The sequence below is a fragment of the Ipomoea nil genome, unplaced genomic scaffold (assembly GCF_001879475.1).
Source record: "Ipomoea nil cultivar Tokyo-kokei standard unplaced genomic scaffold, Asagao_1.1 scaffold2942, whole genome shotgun sequence".
In the NCBI taxonomy this organism is placed as follows: domain Eukaryota; kingdom Viridiplantae; phylum Streptophyta; class Magnoliopsida; order Solanales; family Convolvulaceae; genus Ipomoea; species Ipomoea nil.
In genome coordinates this window covers 1117664-1139477 of record NW_017619370.1, presented here as the reverse complement: position 1 = coordinate 1139477, position 21814 = coordinate 1117664, and the positions used below count along the sequence as shown (strand labels likewise).

Sequence of the window (21814 nt, the reverse complement as noted above, 5' to 3'; positions counted from 1 at the left end):
CAAATATTTGTAAGTGTTGCATTATGGGGGTAATAAACTCCTTATATTCTCATCAGAAGTTTCTCTGTGGTATTGAGAATAATGATGAAAGAGAATGTTTCATGTTAAACATGAAAATATCAAGGGATTATTTACGAGTAAACAAAGTACTCATCAAAGTGCATGTAAGTTTGGTCAAGAGAATCAACTTACTTGAGGGCTAATTATGAGGATTAGTCGCTGACTCATTGGAAGGACTTAAAGTCCAAGTGGTAATGAATTCGTGGTGGATCCCACTTCTGTGGTCAAGCGAAGCCATGAAAAGAGTTACAAAATAGTACACTAGTTGGTCATTTCGACAGTGTGTGTACTTGTGAGGTTGAGCTACAGCTCTTAATGAATTCATAACTCTTTGAGAAAGGGTGGTTTTGTTGAGACAAACCTAATGAATTCACCGCATAATGACATGAGTACAAAATGCTCTTGGTGACTTATACTCAATTGGGATGGTCTATGTTGAGGTAAACCTAAAGAGATCCCTAACTTGAGTAGAAAAGGGTTAACCGCCTCTTATGAAAGATAATGGGGTTATCCCAAGAAACTGAGTGGCTAAGAAATATGTTGATAAACGTGGAGTTTTGGGGGTGTCTAGCTAACACCTTCACTACATATACATTGTGATTCACAAACTGTAGTTTACATTGCAAAGAACAATGCCTATGATAGAAAGAAAAGACTTACAACTGATTTATGTACTTAACTACTCTATAAGCCTTTAATGGTGGTCTATACTGAGATAGACTTGATAGAGTTAAAAGTCTATATTGAGATGGACTTGACAAGACATAAAAAACTATAATGTGATTAGACTTGTCAGAGTTAAAAGTCTATGGTGAAATAGACTTAGACATGGTGGAAGTCTATATTAAGATAGATATAACAGACTTGTATAAGCTAGATCAACAATGGAGAATGAATTTATACTTCTTGATCTAGTTGGGCAAAAAGCCGAGTGGCTGAGAGACCTACTGGCAGACATGCCATGGTGGGGGTGTGCTACACCGTCTATGCCCATACACTGTAACTCACAAAGAAGGCACATTACGGTCATACATGAGTCTGTAAGACAGTTGATTACGACTGGAGCACTCACATTAGAGTATATGGAGCCTGAGAAGAATAGCAGATCCTCTCGCTAAAGGACTAAATAGAAAGGCCGTCCTCGATACGTCGAAGGAAATGAGCTTAAAATCAACAAAGTAGGCCAAGCTTACGTACTCATAAAGCAACTGAACATGAGATGTTCTAAGCTAGGGTCTACACAGAGGTAGACCACAAGTCAAAGAGTTTGACTTCCGAAGAACCTGCATAATGGGTGCTGATGTGTGCACATGAGTTCAAAACTACCTCTCCTTTGCTAGTTCAAGATTCAATTCACTACTAAGGAGAAAGTTACTCAAGTCACTACGTATCAGTTCAAGGTTTAAACCACTGGCATTAAAGTCAGCGCTCACTTCCGCTCAGACATCGACTGCATTCACACTTGTGGAGTGTGTGGGGGATGTTGGGAATAACACCCAAATAAGTGTGAATTATTTCCATCCACAATAAATTGTGGAGTGAGGTTTAACTCCTACAAATGTGGTCCTCTCCACCACTCCCCTATTTTAGTGGAAATTTAATGGCTAAGAGAGGAGGAGCAGGTAATTCTATAGCTATAAATACCCTGCTCCTCCCTGAGCTCTAAACGCTCAATATATTCTTCTCTTCTTCTCTTTTGCAATCCTGAGCTTCGGTGTTAACTGGTCGAAAGCAACCGGTAAGACTGTTACCGTCTCCGGGCAATATTTGCTTTTAAGGTAGTGTCTTGCGCACGTCACCGATTGATTCAGGATTTCTTCTATACTCAGCCTATATAAACAGTAGCCTAGATCTACGACATATTCTGACCAATTTCCCAACACATGCCTCACTCTGGTCCCCAACAACCTCCTCGACGTCATCACCCACCTCACCGGCAGCATCACCTTCAGTTTCAGCTTCAGCTTCATCTTCATCTTCATCTTCATCTTAGATTAAAACAACACATCAAATCAACTTAAAATAATCAAATTAAACTAAAACTCACTTAGCAGTTCAGTGATCGTTTCATAGATATTAAAAACTCACCCCGCCTTATCCGGGTCCTCCAAGACAACATATTGCTTCAGAACTAAATCACTGAAATAAAATTTTAAAAAATAAATAAATAATAAAAGTAATCACTTAATGAAGAAATATAATTACTGCGATCATCAAACTTACCTAACATATCTTGCATGATCTGATATTGCACATCAAACACTTCATAGATCTGAACCACAACACTGGAGTTGCCCATTATTTGCTTCGGATTTATAGCCTCGAATGCGTCGAAAGCTTTTTCACGATGGCTGAGCATCATCTCTAACGATAACTTCTTGTTTTCCATAATCGTGGATGGGAGGGGAGGCTTGGGAAGGAAAAAGGAAAGACGGGCTTGGGAACTGGGAAGAATAGAAATCCGGAAGAAGTGAGTGACAGCTTTGTATTTCAAGGTCTTGACTCTTGAACTTGCAAACCTTACTTAGGTAGCTAAGCTAAACAGCTGTAATAATTTGTAATAATTTGCAGTACAACATTCTTGTTTTTTTTTTTTTTTCCAACCATCAGTAGTACTGAATATTGTTTTTGATTTTATTTATTTATTTATTTGTTTGTTTTGCACACACATTGGGATAGAGAAACATTGTCAAATATCAAATTTTGCATGTACTGTAAAATCAACACAAGTCACATGACTTTGTCCCGTGCGTAAAAATAATAAATGTGGAAACACATTTTATTAAAACAATAAATGTGAAAACACATACTTTTTCTAAATATAAAATTGACTCCGTATGTTTTTACTAAAACCCTAACCATTGATGAACCCGGATAAACACCATCTGTATAAGAGCTTGATATCACTTTATATTAGAGCCTATCACTTTATATTAGAGCCTAATCAATTCTATTTCTTGCTTTGATATCACTTCTATTCCTAAGCTCTTGTGTTCAAAATTTTGCAACCTAAGCTCCGAAAGCATCTGTATCAGAGCATACCATATTCTCTTCAAACTAGAGCTGGCCAAACTCCAGGCCCGGTCCAGTCCAGTCCTGGACCTCGTTCAAACTAGTGCTGGCCAAACTCCGGGCCCGGTCCAGTCCCGGGCCTCGTTCAGCACAGCTTAGGACCGGCCCATAGTATTCAGGGCCGGTCCCGTGCCGAGCCTGGGTCCGGGCTTCTTGTGGGTCGATCCCGGGCTAGGCCCGTAATTTGTTATTTTTTTAAAAATATATAATTTTTTTTTATAAATTGATATATTTTGTTTGAAATAAGATTTGAACTCTTAACCTTATAGTAATAAATTTAAGTTCTTTTCAATTAAACTACTATAACCTTTTAATACATCAATACTAATATATATATATATATATATATATATATATATATATATATATATATATATATATACACACACACACACACACACAAACATACACATTAATATTTTTAAATGACGTTAATATACACATAACCATTAATATTTTTCTTTAAAATAATATTTTAATTATTAATCTCAAAATCTAAAATTAATATGATTTTCTACTAAATTAATTAAAATTTATAAATGACGTTAAATACATTTAAACTTGTAGTCTTGTACTATTAAAACTTTATATAAATCTTAATATTATTTGATAACTTATAAATATTATAAAATGTAGTATAGTTTATAAAGTTCATTTGATATTTACTCACTAAATTATGTTAGAGTGATAAATTAAAAATTTATAAAAGTCACATATTGTCAAATGTCAAATTTTGCATGTACTGTAAAATCAACCCAAGTCACATAACTTTGTCCAGTACTTAAAAATAATAAATGTGGAAACGCATTTTACTAAAATAATAAATCTGGAAACACATTTTACTAAAATAATAAATGTGAAAACACATACTTTCTCTAAATATAAAATTGACTCGTATGTTTTTACTAAAACCCTAACCATTGATGAACCCTGATAAACACCATCTGTATAAGAACCTAATCAATTCAAATCAATTATAAAATTGCTCTGATACCATTTTATATCAGAGCCTAATCAATTCTATTTCTTATGTTCAAGATTTCGCAACCTAAGCTCCGATAGCATCTGTATCAGAGCTCAATTAATTCTAATTCATATGCCCAAGATTTATAGCTTCGAATGCGTCGAAAGCTTTTTCACGATGGCTGAGCATCATCTCTAACAATAACTTCTTGTTTTCCATAATCGTGGATAGGAGGAGGAGGCTTGGAAGGAAAGGAAAGAAGGCTTGAAACTGGGACGAATAGAAATCGAGAAGAAGTGAGTGGCGGATTTGTATTTCAAGATCTTGACTCTTGAACACGCAAACCTTGCTTGGATAGCTAAGCTAAACAGCTGTAATAATTTGCAGTACATTCTTGTTTTTTTTGTCCAACTGTAAGTAGGATAGAATATTGTTTTTGATTTTATTTTTTTATTTATTTGCACACACATTGGGCTAGAGAAACATTGTCAAATGTCAAATTTTGCATGTACTGTAAAATCAACACAAGTCACATGACTTTGTCCAGTGCGTAAAAATAATAAATGTGGAAACACATTTTACTAAAATAATAAATGTGAAAACACATACTTTCTTTAAATATAAAATTGACTTCGTATGTTTTTACTAAAACCCTAACCATTGATGAACCCTGATAAACACCATCTGTATAAGAGCCTAATCAAATCAAATCAATTATAAAATTGCTCTGATATCACTTTATATCAGAGCCTAATTAATTCTATTTCTTGTGTTTAAGATTTCGCAATCTAAGCTCCGATAGCATCTGTATCATAGCTCAATCAATTCTAATTCATATGCCCAAGATTTATAGTCTCGAATGCGTCGAAAGCTTTTTCACGATGGCTGTGCATCATCTCTAACGATAAATTATAAAATTGCTCTGATACCACTTTATATCAGAGCCTAATCAATTCTATTTCTTGTGTTCAAGATTTCGCAACCTAAGCTCCGATAGCATCTGTATCAGAGCTCAATTAATTCTAATTCATATACCCAAGATTTATAGCCTCGAATGCGTCGAAAGCTTTTTCACGATGGCTGGGCATCATCTCTAACGATAACTTCTTGTTTTCCATTATCGTGGAAGGGAGGAGGAGGTTTGGGAAGGAAAATGAAAGAAGGACTTGTGAACTGGGATTTTTTTTTTTTTTTTGATTTGTTTGAATAAACAACTCCATGCCTAACTCTAATCCCCAAAGTAGACAAATAAATAAAATAATTAGTTTTTTTTTAAAAGAAAATCAAATACATTAAATAGTAGAGAGCATATCACAATTAAATAAAAAAAAATGATAGGGTAAAAATGTAAAATGTTGTTATGAAAAAGATGACCAAGTGAGTTAATGATGATTCTAATTTCTATTACTAAAAAATATTCTTGTCAACTGTTTTTTTGTTGAACTAGTTGCACATAGACTTACACACTATTACTCGCGTAGTTTACTTTAAAATAAATCAACATACCTAATCTCTTCTAAAAATGTCCCAAATTTTGTTTAAGAGGTCTTTCAACGCTTTGAATAACCAGCTCCATTGCTCGCTCAGGTCAGTCTGGTGCCCAACATCATCTTCTTTAGCTTTAGAAGATGATTCAGTTGAGATTAAAACAAAACATCAAATTAAAGTTGTCAAATTAAAATAATCAAATTAAATTAAAACTTACATAGCATGTCAACGATCTCTGTATACGAATTAACAACTCTTGAATTAACACCTCCAAAGCAACAGTTTAACTTATGAAATAAAAATAACGACAATCCATTAATTAATATATTAAAATAAGCGGAACAAGTCTTTTAAGGGGTGCAAACAGGCCACAGCTAAACTACACCACAAAACAACAAACAATGACTGATCATAAGTCTAAGTCATAGTACGGGGCAGGGGCACATAGAGGCCATAACAGCTAGTGGTCTTTGGGTGCAAACAGGCCGCATCTAAACTACCGCTAAAATAACGACAATCCATTAATTAATATATTAAAATAAACGGAACAAGTCTTTTAAGGGGTGCAAACAGGCTACATCTAAACTACACCACACTACAACAAACAACGACTGACCATAAGTCTAAGTCATAGTACAGGGGCAGGGGCACACAGAGGCCATAACAGCTAAACTAGCGTAGTCTAAACTGGCTTATCCATTACGCGCTCCCCTAAAAACATTAAGGTATAACAACTATTAGCAAATTATGGTGATATATAATAACGTGGCAAAATATTAGAAATACAAAATAATTATTTGAATAGGTTTTAAAAGAGTCAGAACTATTAATAATTTTAAATTGTTTCTGTAACATATTTCTTCTTTCCCTGTCCACTTTTTATTCTAGTGTAGACCAAAAGCTGGGATGGGAAGAATAATGACAAAAAGTCATTAGATAAGAACTTGTGGTCGATAATGTAGTAGTAAAAAAGTAGGGAGGAGGAGGCTTGGAAGGAAAAGGAAAGAAGGGATGGGGAACTGGAAGAAGGGCTTGGAAAATCGGAAATAGTGAAGGGCATATTTCAAGGTCTTGAGTGAAGGGGCAGAACATGCCAGCAAAATTGTTAGCTGTAATCAGGACATTATTGTTTTTATTTACAACAGACAGTACGAGCAGAATATTGTTTTTGATTTAATTTGATTTGATTTTTTTTTCACACACGTTGGGATAGAGAAACATTGTCAAATGTTAAATTTTGCATGTACTGTAAAATAAACAGAAGTTACATAGCTTTGTCCAGTGCGTAAAAATAATAAATGTGGAAACACATTTTACTAAAATAATAAATGTGAAAATACATACTTTCTCTAAATATAAAATTGACTTCGTATGTTTTTACTAAAACCCTAACCATTGATGAACCCTGATAAACATCATCTGTATAAGAGCCAAATAAATTCAAATCAGTTATAAAATTGCTCTGATATCACTTTATATCAGAGCCTAATTAATTTTATTTCTTGTGTTCAAGATTTCGCAACCTAAGCTCTGATAGCATCTGTATCAGAGCTCAATCAATTCTAATTTATATGCCCAAGATTTTGCTCTGATACCATCTTCTTTTCAAACTGGACGGGTAGACTCTGTCATCACCGTAAAATGGCATAACATTGTGTTTACGGCGGCAATGGGGGTTCAAGATTTGAACTCAATTAATGTAAAATGTTCTTTAGACTAAACTGTTGAAGCCCTTTCCTTTCTTTGACTGTTTTCCAAAACAGACCTTGAATTGTTGTCTTATGTTTGTTTTGTTATGTTATGGTAATGCAGTATTAAACAAAACAACAACATAAATATCTAAATCACCTGAAACAAAAATAAATAAATAAATTAATTAATTAATTAATCACACTTAATGAAAAAATATAAGTACTGCGATCATCAAACTTACGTAACATGTTGTCCATGATCTCATAATTCCTTCCAAACTGTTCAGTGATCTTAGCTATAATTCTGGAGTTGGCATTTTTTTAGCTCCTGACATATACTACTGAATGTGTCGAAAGCTTTTTCATGCATGGTGCGGACTTTCTGTATCAATGCCTCCTTGTTTTCGATTCTTGACGCCATAATCGTCGAAAAGAGCTTAGGAAGAAAAGAAGCTTGAGGGAAGAAGTGATGGGACTGCTTTTTGAAAGAAAAATAATAACAATGAAAAAAGTGTTATGAAACAAAACAAAAAATGTAAATGTCCAAGTTGAGACTACCATTCAAAACCTTCACATAAAAGACGAGGCTATTATCTGCAAAGTGCTGCATACAAGTTTCAAGCAAGGCTGTTTCAAGGTCTTGAACACGCAAACCTTGGCCCTTGGGCAGCAAAGCTACATAGGAGTGGATTCTTGGACAGCTGTAATAATTTCAAAAGAGGGCAGTACATCTTTGTTTTTTGTCCAAGTGCCAGTAGGATATAATTTTTTTTTTTGATTTGTTTGAATAAACAACTCCATGCCTCACTCTGGTCCCCAACAACCTCCTCAACATCCTCCTCGACATCCTCGCCCACCTCACCGGCAGCATCACCTTCAATTTCAACTTCAACTTCAACTTCAGCTTTATCTTCATCTTCATCTTAGATTAAAACAACACATCAGACCAAAGTTACCAAATTAAAACAATCAAATTAAACTAAAACTCACTTAGCTGTTCAGTAATCGTTTCATAGATATTAACAACTCGCCCCGCCTCATCTGGGTACTCCAAGACAACATATTGCTTCAAAATTTTTTAGCATTATTAAAATTTTTTCATGGTATTCATAAAATACTTAGTAAATAAATATTTAGCATTATTTTGTATTATAACTTTGATAATTAATTAAAAAATAGTGCACAAAAAAAGATAATAGACAATTTATTGTATATAATCAATTGATGAATTTGAATGTAAAGAATTTTTACATTGGAGAAAAACTAAAGACAATATAACTAATGAAATTATTTCTCTTAATTAATTTATTGATAATGAATAATTTTTTTTGAATAAAGACATTGTAGGGACAATGTGGCAAATATAATTGATGAACTTGAATGTAAAGAATTTTTATATTGGAGAAAATAAAGACAATATAACAAATGAAATTATTTCTCTTATTTAATTTATTGATAATGAATAATTTTTTTTAAATAAAGACATTGTAGGGACAATGTAGCACATATAATCAATTGATGAATTTGAATGTAAAGAATTTTTATATTGGAGAAAATAAAGACAATATAACTAATGAAATTATTTCTCTTATTTAATTTATTGATAATGAATAAAAAAATTTTGAATAAAGACATTGTAGGATATACACATAATTCTAAATTAAAGAAATGCATATGTATTATTTTTTGTTGTAGCTACTAAATTATTATTTAATTTAATAAGAATAAAATAGAGTACTAAATCTAATAAGAGTAAAATAGAGTACTAATTACGCCAACTTTGATTGGGATGGGGTTCGAACCTAAGACATTTCTTATTGAAATCAATGAGTAAGTTACAGTAAACTAACAGAAATTAACAGAAAAGATAATATTTAACGAAAAAGTTAACAAATAATCATATTCATTAAGGATAAATTATGAAATCTTAAGGAAAAATTAAAATCTGATCAATCTGAGCCATTCATTTGATTAAAAATTTTGACCGATATTTTTTCTACCCATTATAGACCTAACTCTCTTGCACTCTTATTAGTATAGTAGATAGTAGATAGTAGATTGTAATCATAGTATAGTAGATATAGTAGATATATAGGGATTAGGTGAGAACGGCTCTTGCAGAATGTGTTAAAATAATCTTACGACTATTAAACTTTCCAGTTTTAAATAATTATCAAAGGAAAGTCGCTTTTAAAAATTTTAATAATTATAAAATTGACTCCGTATTTTTTTACTAAAACTCCTAATCATTGATGAACCCTAATAATCAACCAATGGTCAAGAGAATAGTTTGACCTACAAAGGTCAGGTCAAATGAGAGAGAATATACACCAAACGTATAGAAATTATGATTCTTATTTATATTCCGTCTTTAAAAAGTTTTACTTTGATATTTTTTTATGGAGATCAAGAGAATATTTTTTTTTTTTTGCATACATACATTTAGATCACACGTAATACAATTTGATGTATCGATCCCAATAGATGTAAGGTCTACATATATGCAATATAATACAATGGATGAACTCAAAGACTTAAATAATATTGATTAATTAAAAGGTTGTTATATCAATCAATTTTTAATTATTAATAGTTAAACTAATGTAAGGTCTACACATATATACTTATAAAAAAAAAATTCAACGAAAAATAATATAATGCGTGGCACACTAAACAATTGTTGGTCAACTTGGCCTTTGATTTTTTTTTTTTAATTATTTTTTATTTTTGAATAACTAAAAAAATTTGTAGTCATTACTTGAGGGTGTGCATTACATAAATTTTATTTATGTGTACTAATTCACAAACCACACATGAAAGGTAAATAGGATTAGAAGGACCATGTATTAAGAGGATCTTGATAATAATTAAACTAATGACCTTTATATACAAGAATGATGCTCCACCAACTTAATCACCCCATTAAGGTGCTTTTTAAGAATTAAAAAAAAAAACCAAAAAAAAAAAAAAAAAAACTTAGTAAGGAGTCTTCATCTTCTATTAAAATAAAAATAAAAAATAGAAAAATGTCAACCACAACCACCCTCAATAACATCTCTTTAAACGCTAATAAATAGACTGTGATTAGTTAAATCGTTTTTAGGAAGACAAGCTAAAAAAAAAAAAAAAAAAATGACATTGATTGTTAATTTGTTAGTTTAAGTGAGAATGACAAATTAAATTGAATCATACGTTGCTTCAATAAAATAAATAAATAAATAAAAATTGAATCATATGTCTTTTCTCTATTTTTTTTCTTCTTCCATAACTGTCATGTTCATGTATTTATTAAACTATTATTCCCAACACCATCTACCTAGAAATTATAAATAAGATTTATATTTATCAAAAAGTGTCCAGACATTTAGGAGGCGTTTGGTTCACAAAATATTAGATTATCTTATGAAATGTTAGATTGTCGGGAATGTTTGATTATCTTATAAAACTATTATTCCCAACACCATGTATTTGGTTTAAAACTGAGCTATGTATTATAAATCTATTTGGTTGAAGAATTTTTTTTTTTTTTTTAATGTTATGATGATTATTTTTATTTGAATACTGTTAACCTATTTTTATGTATTTTAATAAATTTCAAAATTAAAATAAATAAATAAATAAATAAGATAATGGTAAAATATAAAAGTAAGATTTAAAATTAATTAACTAAGAGCTTGAATAATAATTAACTAAGGCAAGATAAAGTGAGAACACCTAAGAAATGGAAGAGTATCTAACATTCCCTTACAATTGCTAAAAATCATATGTAAAAGTTATGTTACATTCCCGAGGAAATTAAATTGCAGAACTTGAACCAAACATTAGAATCTTATATTTCTAAAAAAAAATATAACTTTAGTTATCTTGTATAACTTGAACCAAAGCCATACCATACTAGGATGTATTTAGACTAACCAAGTTATTTGGATTAACCTGGTTTCGCCCATTATTTCATTGATGGTGGGATTATAAACCAATCTAACTGGTTTACGATTGTTATACCATGGACCAAAGTTCATATTGCATTGTGAACCCTGATTCAAAAAGTTTGTACCTTCAGTTAACACATTATATACCTATAGTTAACTGTTTTTGAATTGTAAACAAATAATTTGATAATTGCAGACACGTAATATGATAGCTATATATACAGAAACTATCAATTGCAGGTACAAAATTTATCAACTGTATATAGATACAAAATCTGAAGGTTATTTTTGGATAATTGCTTATACATAATATGATAGCTACAACTCTACAAGTACAAAAACTATCAACTGTAGATACATAATGTGTCAACTATAGATACAGAATTTGAAGGTTATTTTTGGACCACAGTCTACAATGTAAGGTAGACATTGATCCATGGTATAATTTGCAACTAGTCTAATAACCTGCACAGTAATTCAGTAAAGCCCACTATATTAAAACATGCCCAAGAAATTGATTTAGAGAGACTCTTCCAATTGATCACCTTAGAGCAACATTATCAGTTAAATTCTGGTGCGATTTTTAAGGGGTTTTTGTAAGAGTGATTAGGAAATAGAATGTGGGAGGGGAGATATAAAGAAAAAAGAAGAAGAGAAAACTGAATTTTAAAAACAAAAAAAAAATAATAAAAAATAGTGCGTCAGTGCGCCTGACGCGCCACACGGGCGCATGCAGTGCACGCACCGGTGTGGCCATTGGCTGTGCGCGAATGGCACAACATGTGTCCCTTTTTTTTTTTTTTTTTTTTTTTTTTACATGCTCTCAACCCTGTGCATGTGCAGGCTAAATAATTTGTCAATTAATTCTTTCCCACACTTGTTAATAACCCCACCCAAATTAAATGACCTGACATTAAACCCTCATTTCTTCCCTGATGTGGATGTTCTTAAGAAAGACCGATAGCTAGGGAGAAGTATAGACCTACTAAAGTTGTAGAGTAGTCGAAGACTATGACTAGCTGGTTGAGGAGACTGGATGTCAAATTCATCGATCGAGTAGCTTGAGGCTAGGCTTGTTGCACTGCCTCTCCGATTGGCTGTGCACGCCAACTAATTGTGGCTTCTATAATTAATTGTTGTATTATATATTTTTTTTTGAAAACAATTGTTGTATTATATTATGGCTTCTATAATTAATTGTTGTAATTGTAACGTAACGCATACATTTGTTGGAACATAATGCATGTTTTGTGTAAGCCATTGTTTTCAAAACTTTGTCCATGATTTATGTATGCATGTAGCCATCCAATTTGTCAAACGGCAGGCACTACGACGTGCATGCCCACAGACAAATTCTTATCAACATGGACCGTCCAACATTCTATAAATTTCTTTTTTTTTTTTTTTTTTTTTTTTTTTAATTAAATGGTCGTGGGTGGAAAATTGTGAATATAATGAAATACACTTTATTAGATGAATCACAAATGATTATTTATTTTAGTGTTCTAGCTATCATGTTAAATAGTGAAACAATTTTTTTTAAACAGTTACTATAAATAAAAAGAGTAGTCGTATTTTTGTAACCAGTGAAAACAAAATTATGATTTTATGTACAAAAATATTTCTACATATATACCAATTGGCAATTGACATCCTTACTTCTATGCAATAATCGACAAACATACAGGATAAGTAAATCGCATTAACAAGACCCGGTACAAACAGACCCAACTGATAAGGTGTTGGAGATAATTAAACTCGTGATATTTAAAGACGATATCATGCTCCGTTGATTCGACCACCTCTTTCATGTCATTTTGTAAGAATATCTTTGAATTCAATCACGCACGCACCTACATAAGAGTGAGATGAAGTGCGAAAAACAGTGCATACAAAAATGCAAAAGCTAAACTTTTATACAGTAAAATGTGCATTTTTAGTTACAAAAAATTGTGAAAGTTATTATTGTGTAAATTTAATTTGTTTAACTACATTACTCCAAATAGTATTTAATTTAAAAAAAAAAAACTACATTACTCAATCTGAACCGTTCATATTACATCTTACTTTTTACGTTAGAAAAATATTTTTTTCCACATATAAAATACATATATATGCTGACACGTATATATACCTAGCAATTGAATGACGACACATATATGTATAGTACCAAACTTATAAAGAGCGTTCCTTGAAATCATAAAAACAACATATTATGGAGGAGAGGTCGACATTATTGACTTATTATTACTAGTGATGAACGTATGGAAGATTTCAGTACGTGGGTAGAAATTGCCAACACGAATAAGAGAGTAAGAAGATTGATTTTTTTTTGTCCGTCCACAAATTTTCTAGATTAGTTAATTAAAATTACAAGATTAATACTAATTTTGTTTATATCGGGTATGATATCAAACTCGTGACCTTATGAATTGCAAGGAAGTTGTATTCTCTGGGTTTGTGTCTAAAATTTCTACGTAAGCTGTAAGAAACTCGCGTAATATCATCAACGCCCTAGTGCCAGAAAATTGATGGATAGGAGTAACCCAACCAAGTTGGTCGATTGGTTGGTTTGTTAACTATAATTATGGTTCTAAGTTTGACTCTCAATAAGAGCAACTTATTGGTCTTCTTCATTTAAACGGGTCAGCTATAGACAATCTATGTTGGTTTATCTTTTTATTGTCCTTTGTCGGCTATACTCTCAAGACGAAATTTATGAAGCGCACACAATACAGATAGTGAATGCAAATTTTCCTCACCACCGAAAAGAGAATGATGGGTATGAATTATGGTGATATATAATAAGGTGTGCAAAATATTAAAAATACAAAATAAAACACATCATCAAACAACACTAGGTATTCATTGTGTCTTATGATGGGCAAGTTGTCGGCATAAAAAGGGGTTTTGAATGGTGAAATTGCCTGCAAAGTATTGTACACCTGGTCCCCTTATTCACTCTGATCTGGTATGTCCACAAATTGTTGTCTTTACTCCCCACACAAAACTATAATCTCATTAATTTCTTGCTCCAATTGTTTTCCTAGTTTTGGTTCAAACATCCTAATCGGGATTGAAATCAAAATCAAATATTTCATAATTATTTCAAAAATAATAATTATTTGAATAGGTTTTAAAAGAATCAGAACTATTAATAAACAATGAAAGGCTAAAATTATAAAATATTGTTCTGAAAGAGATGACAAGTGGGTGAAGGATAATTATTCTCATACTCGCAAGTCATAAGTTCGATTTTTGCCAACAATCTCTCGATCGAATTTGTTACACAAAGTCTTACACACTATTACTCAAGAACATAGTAGAGTTTACTTAGAATATATCCTTGCGTAGTGGCTAGGATTTTTCTCGTCACCCGAAAAAATGTAAAAGGTTATGCAATGGTGTACATACCAACATTGATAGTTTTTTTTTGGGTAAATTAAAACAAGCAAGACACTCAGTCTTTCAAGTTCTATAGAAGAGCCCAAGAGTAAACTTCTGTTGGATCCAAACTGCAAGAAGAACTGGACAAAATTAGAGCCCCAATAATGATTTCCTCAAAATTTTGAAGAGGCCCTATTAAATGATTCTGGCCCACACAATATGGGCAAATTATGCTGTGCATCTGTTAAACGGATGAAAAAACGCCGTCGTTTTGACTAAAAACGCGCGTCCACTTTAAAAAAAAAATCAGGTTCGATTCCCGGCAATAGTTAATAACCAAAATGGTTCATTGACTATGTCGTAATTACCAATTTGATCCTCAACTATCATTCTTACATGATTTAGTCCTCAACTATGTAAAATTTACCCAATTTAGTCCTTGGTTAAATTTTCTGTTTGTTGAACGTTAAAGTTGAGGGTAAAATTGTCCTTATATCAGCTTTCTTCCTCCTCCCTATTAAACAACGCCAACCATGCCAACAGTAGTTTAGAATCACCCACTCCACCGGACCTTGCGAATTCATTGCCTCATCCCCGCGCCCCATGGTTCGCACGACGCTTGAAAGACTCTTAGGGACGAACGCAACAGCCTGTTCTTCAGCTTTGGCTTTCAGAATGCCACTTTCCTAGCAACATCCCAGGATTCACTGGAGAAGATGGAAGCGTTCCTCCATCGCCAGAGCCACTAGATGGTCAGTGAGAAAAAGGCACCCCAGTTAGAATATAATCGATCAATATACAATATACAATTTGCAGGGAGATTCTTGAAACGGGTTGGGAAAATGGCGTTTAAAAGCATATTGCAGTAATGCAGTGCCACCATCGGTTCTTCCGTTGATTGTTCATCAACCTTCCAAGTTCCCATTGGATTCACTGAAACACATATATACAGTATATATAAATATAAATGTTCTTCATCAAAGAATGTCTTGCTAGATTATCGGCTTGTTATTGCTTTTATTTGTTTATATTATTCTGAATAGCATTGCACAGATTACTCTGCTCTTCAGTCTCTTCATTCACCTCAATCCTTGATCTCACTCTGTATATTTATCTCCCTGTATATCTATATATACATTTGGAAAGGGGTTCGATCATGGCGTTTGCGACTGCGATTATTGTCCCTTTAGGCCTCATGTTCTTCATCTCTGGTCTCATTACCAATCTCATTCAGGTTTTTCCCTCATGCCCTTTACATAAAAATTTGATCTCAGGTTTTTCCCTGATGCCCTTTACATAAAAATTTGATCTTGGCCGTTTAAATCGACTGGGAGGAGAGTAAAAGTTGGTGGGGATATATGGTTGATGTTGTAAACGCCCCATGGTTGATCTTAGCCGCTCCCTGCAATTGCCCATTTCCGTTCCTCCATTCCGTTTCAATAATCTCCCTGCAAATTGTATATTGTATATCTGAAAGCCAAAGCTGAAGAACAGGCTGTTGCGTTCGTCCCTAGGAGCCTTCCAGGCGGCGTGCGAACCATGGGACGCGGGGATGAGGCAATGAGTTCGCAAGGTCTGGTGGAGTGGGTGTTTAATAGGGAGGAGGAGGAAGAAATCTCGTAGAATGACAATTTTGTCCTCAATTTAACATTTAACAAACAGAAAATTTAACTAAGGATTAAATTGGGTAAGTTTTACATAGTTGAGGACTAAATCGTGTAAGAATGATAGTCGAGGACCAAATTGGTAATTACGGCATAGTCGAGGGACCATTTTGGTTAACTCTAATTTGAATTATATATCCACAAATTTATAACTATATATCCACAAATTCATAATTATATATCCACAGTGAATGAATAACACAAAATCCAGAATGAATGAACTACATATCCACAATGAATGAACTAAATATCCATAAATTCATAACTATATATTCACAAATTCATAACTATATATCCACAATAATGTTGTTGAGGGGAATCGAACCTGATTTTTTTTTTTTTTTTTAAGTGGGACGCTCTTTTTTAGTCAAAACGACGTCGTTTTTGCATCCGTATGCACCATGCATGGTGCATACGGATGCACAGATGCACAGCATAACAATTGCACTATATGCATACCAATCGTTATTGTGTGGACCATGGTCCACAAAAGTTGTGTGGGTCATATTTTGTATATTGTAAAATAATGTACATTTAATACAAAAATAATATACATTCAAGACCAAGCTAGGCATACACTCTGTATATGATCTAGCTTGAGAGGGGGTGTTAAAATCTACAACCACAAGAAGCCACGCATGCATTAGAGTAGGAGTAGACTAGATCAACTCATTATTTTTGTTGAATAAGTTAGTTCAGCTTGTATAGCTGATAAATAGATTTTTCTGGTTGACAAACTCCTATTTATAATTTGTTTTGTATTTAATTCTAGTGTGAGAAATAATATACCATTGAGCTTGGTTTCTTCTTTTACTACAAAATTCAACAATAAATGTGCCAATATCAAATAGTTAGAGACTAAAAGTGAAATTTCTTAACTTCTAAATTCAATCAATAAAAAAGTAATAAAGAAGGAATTCTTAGTGTTAAGAATAGTCCTTTTCTTTCCTTCTTTCCTTTTTGCTTAATCAATGACAATGTGTGCTACAATTCAAGAATATTGACTGTAGAAATCCTCAAACATTTTTTTTTTTTAAAAAAGTGAAATATGGGGTCAAGAAATTTGGTAACAATGTTTAAATAGGTCATTAATTAAACTTACGTAAAAATGCAATTAAACCATCCAACTCAAAAGAAATTAAAATTAGATCTTTAAACATTTTAAAATTATGCAATTAAATCAAAATTCACTTAGTTTCTAAAATTATAATTGTTCGGCATCATATCCAACGTGGTATGATGGATAGAAATGATGCAAACACATGAGACTTAACAGGGAAAGGTTATATAGAAAGTAATTCATGCTAAGAAAAAGAAAAAGAGTACAAGCGATTGAACTTAGTGTTAGAAAAGTGAGGAAAATAACTAAAGAGAAAAAGCAAAAAAAAAAAAAAAAGTTGAGGCTCAGGAGGCAATCGTTATATCCTACACCACGGCGCACATAGCACTGTGCGCCGCGCGCCTCCCAAAACGACGTCGTTTTGGGGTCGTGTTGGGAGGCGCGGTAGGAAGTTGCTGAGATTATGTGTATTCGTTCACAACGTTATGTGTATTGGTTCATACAGTTATGTGTATTTTTTATACAATTATGTACATTGTTTTTATACAATTATGTACATCCGAATCAGAAAATTTGTGTGTATTATGTTAAGAGTTGATGTGTATTATGTTAATTGTTTATGTTTATTATGTATTATGTTAGATTATGTGTATTATCTTTTAAAAAGAGTATGTATATTTTGTTATAACATTATGTGTATTCATGTATAACATTATGTGTATTCAAGTATAACATTATGTACATTCTTGAACAGCGGGTTTTTTTTTTAAAGAAAAGCCTACTGCCATTCACTGGGGCGGGAAATTTCAAAAAAAAAAAAAATTAAAACGACGTCGTTTTGCATCTGGGCGCATAGTGCAATGTACGCCGTGGTGTAGGATATAAATTGCCATCGGGAGGTGTGAGTCAAATTAAACATAGGTGTGAGTCAAATTAAACATAAAAGAATTTTTATTCAATATAATTCATACATATAATAATTGATGGATTAAATTGACCCGGGTAAACCAAATTACTTAACCCGATAATTAAAGAGTAATTATAAAAGATAAAATATATGAATGTAAAGACAAGAATGTCAATGGAAAAGGACAAGAAAGTTGTCTTTAGGAATATTGTAATGCTATTACAAATGGATTGAAGATGGCTTAACAAGACAATTACAATTAAATATATACTAAGTGATCGCTCAACCGCCCCCACAAATATGGAAATTAGTTGCAACAACCTTTACTACGTCCAGCTTGCTTGACCGAGGCCGAGGCCCTGGCTGAGGCCGAGCACGGGGCTCGGCCTTGGCAGCCTAGGGCCGAGGCCAAGCATTGGGCTCGGCCTTGACGACCTAGGGTCGAACCATGGGCTTGGTTTTAATTTGGTAGCCAAGGCTGGGGATGAGACTCAAACCCCGGGCCTCGAGTCCAACCGAACCTGTCTTGCTCCACTTCACTGGGTCGGTTTGTTCTGGGTCCATCTCTAATATATCCATCTCACTGGTCCCCGACTCTCCGAACTTACAAAAGTTGTTAGTGAGAGAGAGTATTCAACCACTACACCCCCTTTTCGGGGAGGCTGGGAAGAAGAGGCACATTGAGACGTTGAGGTTTACACCAAGAAACACATGGACAAGCTTGTGTTTTCACGGCTCACCATAGATGCAGGTCAAGAGAAGCTGGCAAAAGAGGGGGTGATTTTTTATGAGGTGGGCTTGTACGGGATGTAGCGAGATATCTACACGATAATCCATCAAAGAGATAGTGTTTACGGGTTGTGTCAGCGATGTCAGGTATCACATGGGAGCTAACCTAGGGCGCTCAACATGCTCGCGGCGCAACAGCCTCCTCGCTCGGCAATCCTCTTTGGACTTGGAGTGCCTTATCCTTCTGACTTCACCCTTCCTTCTCGTCCTTCTTCCGCTTTTCACCCTCTTCTGCGTCCGCAAACCTCACTGCCCGGTCCATCAGCTCGGAGTAAGTTTTGGGCGGGTCTGGTTGAAGTCGCGATGGAAAGCACCCGAGCTCAAGGCGTTGGTAAAAATCAGAATGGCTGATTTACCTTCAAAGCACGAGACCCCCGCCCATTGCCTCCCTCTTCCACTTGCCAAGGAACTTGGCCAGGATCACCAAGTTTTTCTACTTCACCGAGCACAAATGAGAGAAATGGCTTTTATTCTGGATGTTGCTCGCAAAGTAGGACATGAATTGCTTGGTGAGGTCGGTGAAAGTCATGATTGACCCCTCTGGTAAGGACCTAAACCACTCTTGGGCTTGACTATCCAAGGTGATGAAGAAACATCGACACATGATAGCATCGTTGGCTCCATCATCATCATGGCTGCTCGGTAACGGGTGAGGTGAGTTCTAGGGTTTGATGCCCCTGTGTAGGCCATGATCGTAGGAAAATAGAACTCTCTGGGGAGGGGCTCGACCATGATTTCCTTAGTGAATGGGGTGGACAGCTCGTCCCTGGGCATTGGGGACCTTTCCCGAACATCTATCTTTCTTTGGAGCTCGTCCATTTTGCTTCTGAAGCTACTCAAACTCGTCACAGTGAGAACTCGGAGCCCAATCACCAGTCTCTCCCAAATGTTCCACCTGAGAGGCTTGCTCTCGTCGTGATGGGGCTTGGAAACGTTCGTGAAAATGACTCATCCACCTGGGGATCATTTGCAGTCAGCCTCGACCCTAGGAGGTTTCAGGCCGACACTCAGGCACCCAACTGCCCCAAGGCGAACTTGGTTAGCTAGGGTTGGTCTCCCCCTACTTGCTCATTGGTACTCTTACCTGTCTTGATTAGCACGACCTCCTCCTCACAAATCCGATGTGGGGTGAGTTAACTTCCCCGTCAACTTGAGCTTTTGGGGCTAGGTGTTCAGCCCATTGTCCCCCGAGAGAGGGTTTGCCGGCTTGCGATCCCATTGAGGATGTTTCCACTCGGAAAAACACGGGTGTTGCGTGAGTTACAAGAGTTGCGAGAGTTGGATCTCGACCTTGCCATAGCTAATAAGTCGCACGCTCGAGCTTGTATGTCGAGCTCTCAATGAAAGCACCAATGATGGATTAAATTATCCTGGGTAAGCCGAATTACTTAACCCGATAATTAAAGAATAATGATAAAAGATAAAATATATGAACGTAAATACAATAATATGTGTTAATGGTAAAGGACAAGAATGTTGTCTTTAGGAATACTGTAATGCTATTACAAATGGATTGAAGACGTTTTAAAAAGAAGATTACAATTGAATATATACTAAGTGATCTCTCAACCCCCCAAACCCACGAATAGGGGCAGGGAATTAGTTGCAACAACCTTAATAAACACGTCCGGCTTGCTTGAACGAGGACGAGCCCGGGGCTCCGCCATGATGGCCTAGGGTCGAGCCATGGGCTCAATTTTGGTAATCGGGGTCGAGCACAAGACTCAACCTCGGGCCCCTAGTCCAACCAGACTTGTCTTGCTCTGCTTCACTGGGCCAGTTTGTTTTGGGTTCATCTCTAATATATCTATCAATAATAAAATTCACTTATGTATTGATTATTAATCTTCGTATTGAATAAAATGTCTAAATTAGGGGGAAATGAATTGCAATTTCATAGGAGATAAATAGTGTGAAATAAAGTGAAATTTAAGTTCTAATGTTTGATTTGTGTGAATAGAATTATTGAAAATTTCAATTTCAGTGTTTGGTATCCCTGGGAATTGGAATGGATTAAGTAGTACTCCCTCTGTCCCATTTAGTCTGTCTTACTTACTATTCATTAGTCAAACCAGCTCTTTCTTTGTTTATTTTCTTTATTATTTTTTACGTATTCAAATATTTTTTTTTTATTTTTGTGTTCAATATTACTTTTAGTTTAGTTTCTAAATATATAAATTTTGTATATCAATACTAAATTTAATATTATGAAAAATTGAATTAAAAATAACTCCAGCCAAGTCTTGTTAACCGAACCAGACACATAAAATGAGACGGAGGGAGTATATAAAGACCAAAATGCTCATATTATTATTATTATTATTATTATTATTATTATTATTATTATTATTATTATTATTATTATTATTATTATTATTATTATTATTATTGTTATTATTATTATTATTATTATTATTATTATTATTATTATTATTATTATTATTATTATTATTATTATTGTTGTTGTTGTTGTTGTTATTGTTGTTATTGTTATTGTTATTGTTATTGTTATTGTTATTGTTATTGTTATTATTATTATTCCTAAATGACAAGTAAATTTTTGCCAAAACTATAATGCAATTGTTATTTGGACACTTTGGATATAAACTTGTGTCACTATAACATATTTAATAGCTCCCAAAATTAACTTAATCATACAATGTTAAGCTTCAGAAGCTCACATCCAAAAAACTTCATAAAAGTAAAAGTACACAACCTAGTTAAACATAATAAAATGTTAAGCTTCTAAAAAGCTTATATCAAAAAAAAAAAAAATCATAGAAGGGTAATCTTGTCTGTGAGG

General features: G+C 33.8%; 1 long non-coding RNA gene across 1 annotated transcript; it reads right to left on the bottom strand.

Moving 5' to 3' along the window:
- Nucleotides 1-5613: 5613 nt before the first annotated feature.
- Nucleotides 5614-5841, bottom strand: LOC109162473. The gene is made up of 2 exons (XR_002051094.1): nucleotides 5802-5841; nucleotides 5614-5715 (listed from the first exon to the last, which is right to left on the bottom strand). It is a non-coding gene; the product is annotated as an uncharacterized LOC109162473 (long non-coding RNA).
- Nucleotides 5842-21814: the final 15973 nt, after the last annotated feature.